This window comes from Arachis ipaensis, chromosome B05 (assembly GCF_000816755.2).
Source record: "Arachis ipaensis cultivar K30076 chromosome B05, Araip1.1, whole genome shotgun sequence".
NCBI classification, from domain to species: Eukaryota; Viridiplantae; Streptophyta; class Magnoliopsida; order Fabales; family Fabaceae; genus Arachis; species Arachis ipaensis.
Window position 1 is genome coordinate 141,570,739 of NC_029789.2, and position 3,962 is coordinate 141,574,700.

The 3,962-nt window shown below is 31.6% G+C and overlaps 1 protein-coding gene across 2 annotated transcripts in view; it reads left to right on the forward strand.

Moving 5' to 3' along the window:
* The window catches only part of LOC107644525 (DNA (cytosine-5)-methyltransferase DRM2), a 10,977-nt gene continuing 10,321 nt past the window's right edge, over positions 3,307-3,962 (forward strand). The window contains exons 1-2 of one of the 2 annotated variants that reach the window (XM_016348398.2): positions 3,307-3,448; positions 3,532-3,598. The gene's annotated coding sequence lies outside the window, so the exon portion shown is untranslated. The remainder of the gene's footprint in view (positions 3,449-3,531; positions 3,599-3,962) is intronic. The other variant, XM_016348399.2, reaches the window with a different exon arrangement.

Consider the following 3,962-nt stretch of genomic DNA (forward strand, 5'->3'; position numbering starts at 1 on the left):
AGTCAATTGTCCTGTTTTTAAATATCTCAGAGATTTATTTGTCCTTAATATCTTTTGTAGTTCGTTTTGTCAGTGATACAAATTTTCGAATACTATTTTAATAGTTCACTCTTAATAAATATCTCTTAAAATTATGAATTTTAATAAATAAAATATTTAATTTATTTATTTTAGAAAATTCTCAATATGTTTTATTAATTACAAATTATCATAATAAATAATTTAAAAATATATTATTTTAAATAGATTTAATTATTCTGTATGTCCTTATAATTTTATCGAATTTTTAATCAGGTTTTTATATATATATTTTTTCAATTGGATCTCTATATCATATATTTTTTTCAATTTATTTCCCAGCATAAAAAAACGTTTGAAATAACAGAATATTCTGTTAAAAAAAATAAATATTCTCACTATTAAAACAAAAAAAAACTAATTAAGTACATTTCCATATTTCGAAAAAAAACAAAAAAACCTTTATTATTTTGTTCTACGCTCATAGTCCTTGGTCTTTAGTAACCCAACCATCCATACCCCCAAGCTCCCTCACTTTCACTTCCACACACAGAGGCACAGTGTCGCCCCTCTCCTCCTACTCTCTCACTCTCACATCAGTTCACTGCCACCGCACGCTCACCTCCTTTGTCTTGCCTCTCGATGGATCAACCACATCGTGTGTTCTCGCCGGATCCACCGCATGCTTGCGTCTATTTCGCTCGTCGTTCTTTACGTGCGCCTTTGTCCCTCCCTCGCCTTTCTTCTGTGGTTTTTCAAATTTTTTAAGGTTGATTCCTTGATATTTATGTAAACTTTTTCAAGGTTTATTGCATGAGTATCCTGAGGTTCGCTTACAAAACCAGCTCATTGTTCAATTGTCTTATTCATCTAATTATTCTTGGATGAGAAAAACTTTTAATTTAGTTTTGTAGGTGATTAAAGAGGAGAAAAATTATGGATAAGGGGTGTGTGCCCCTATGTATTTATTGTGTTTGGTCTTCTTACACTTTGTGAAGACAGAGATTGGAGTATATATTGCATATGAAAAGTGCTAGGAGGTCATCAATTTTTGTGATTTATAGCCTTTAAGTAGCCATTGATGATATTTTTAATGGTGTAAGATTTCATCAAATGTTGTAAGATTCCTCATTTTTCTTTTACTGATTACATGCTGGCCATAATTTAATAAAATTACTGCCTCCTAAATTTTTCCATTGCATATAATTATTTTCAATCTGCAAATGTAGTTAAACCAGATGCAACGATCTTTTGACTTATTCTTGATGTTTATGTGAGATTTAATTTATTTTTGAAGGGCTTGTTGCCGATTGAATTAATGGCGCTAAATAGGACTGTGGCTAGTGCAGAGACCGTTGTAATAGTTTCACATTGATTAATGTTGTTGCTAAGCTTGAATTAATAATTTGTTGAGCTTGCACTTCAAATTTAATGACATTGATTGATGTTGTTGCTAAACTTGTTTTTGATATTAATAGCTCACATAAACATTATGATAATAAAGAAAATAGGAAAGGTTTTGGCAAAGATACAAAAGTTATAAACAGAAGAGGAAATATGAGAAGGGAAAAAATCTCAATTCATATGAATCTATTATAAGTGAAAGATATGGATAGATAAGTAAATTCACAATTTATTAACATTTCAGGGACTAAGTTGAAAAAAAATATTTATTGTAAGAATCCAATTGAAAAAAAAGTATAAGAACCTAATTAAAAATTTAGTAAAATTATAAGAACCTACGAAATAATTAAACCTTTTAAATATTATTTAAATATATACAACAACAACAACAACAACAACAACAACAACAACAATAAAGCCTTATTCTATTAGGTGGGAGCGGCTATATAGATTAAACGACTCCATTGAGCTTTATCATGTATCATGTCTACAAAGAGATCATTTACATGTAGATCTCGATTAACCACCTCATGGTTGGTCTTCCTAGGTTTTCCTCTGCCTTTTATCCCCTGTCCATTTTCCATCTCACCCGCCCTCCTGATTGGGTGCTCTGTCGGTCTTCTTCTCACATGTCCAAACCACCTAAGCGCGATTCTACTATCTTTTCCATGATAGGTGCTACTCCAACTCTCTTATATCTTCGTTTCTTATTCTATCTAATCGTGTATGACCACTCATTCATCTCAACATCTTCATCTCTGTCATACTCAATTTATGTTTGTACTCCTCTTTGACTGCCTAACACTCTGTACCATAAAATATAGCCGATCTGATACCAGTGCGATATAATTTACCTTTAAATTTTAAAGGTACTTTTTTTGTCACATATAATATAATACAATAAGCATTCCGTCATTTTGACCAACTTGTTTGGATCATATGATTTACATCATGTTCAATCTCTCCATTATCCTGTATGATGCACCCAAGATATTTAAAACTTTTAACTTTTCGTATAATGTTTTTTCCAATCTTTACCTCTGTATTAGAATTTTTCCTTCGGCGGCCGAACTTACATTCTATATATTCCGTCTTGCTATAACTTATGCGCAAACCATACACTTCTAGAGTTTATCTCCATAAATCCAAGTATCCAACTTTTTATTTAGGTCATTTCTTGACTCTTTCATAAAAATAGTATTATCGGCAAAAAATATGCATCATAACACAGGTTAGTAGATATGCTTTAAGAGTACTTTCAAAACTAATGTAAAAAGTATAGACTTAAAGATAATCCATAATATAATTCTATACTAATAGAAAATTATCCTGTCACACTACCTTAATTCTTCACACTAATTATAATCTCATCATACATATTTTTCCTTACACGAATATATATCATTCTTATTCTCTTTCTTTTCAAATCTTTAATATATAAACTTAATTAAATATCTATAAATTTTTTTATATCTTAATATATCAAAATTAAACTCATTTAAAAATTTTATTCAAGCTTTAAAGTTATTCCTATATTCAATGTATATGGTCAAACACATGTTGAAGTGTTGAAGGACACTTTTGTCATATTGTGTTAATTGTGATAAGTGAGAATGAAAAGGAGAGATTCCTTTCCATTTTCACCTAACACAATTTCCTACACTATGATTCTCAACAATGCTTACATCACCGTTCATTTCTCTTTATCAAACTCTTATCTTCCTCATAAGAAAAAAAGAAAATAAAAGTATTCAAATCCAACGGATTAGAACTAACGGTTACTATTACAGTAATATTTTTACCGTTAGATTTTGTCGGTTACCATGGATATTCCCACAGTGAAAAAACTTTTCCAAGAGAGAGAAAATGCGCGAGTGCGGTGAAAACTGTGCTGTTTTTTTCGCGTTAGATGGTGATGGTGACGATAAATACCGATTCTTCGCGCCGTGACTCGGACTGAGTCAGCTTCCTCGGAACTTCAAAACTCTCTCTCACGTTCTCTCTCTCAGCAAAGCAAAATTCGCATGCAAGTGTTTTCTTCTCTGATGATGTTGGATTTTTTTAAGAGGTTAGTGTGGTAGTTGAGTTTTTTGTGTTGAATTTTTGCAGAGGAGAGAGAAATCGACATTATAGATTCCGTCTGAGTTTGCTGATTTGGAGAAAGAGAGAGGAAGAGGCAAGTAACTGTTCCACTTCATGCATTTCTTTTTTTGTTTTCTTTTCCAATTTGTTGTTAATTCGGTGAAATTTTATGGTGTTTTGGGTTAGCTAACTAAAAATTTGAAGATTTTTTTTCTTCGAGGGTATTTGTTATGCTTCTGGGAATGACGATTTCTATTTTTTTTTTTTTATATATTCACATTTATAGTTCTTGTTTTATTTTGGTATCAATGCATGTGTTGTTCCGAGTTGTGATTACTGATCCCAGAAAGAGAGAGCCTAATATGTGAACCCTAGGCTAATAGCTTAGTCTCTCTTATTGGCTCTCTGTTCTTTGCTGCTACTGCTGCTATGAGTTCCATCTTTCATGGTTCCCCCCC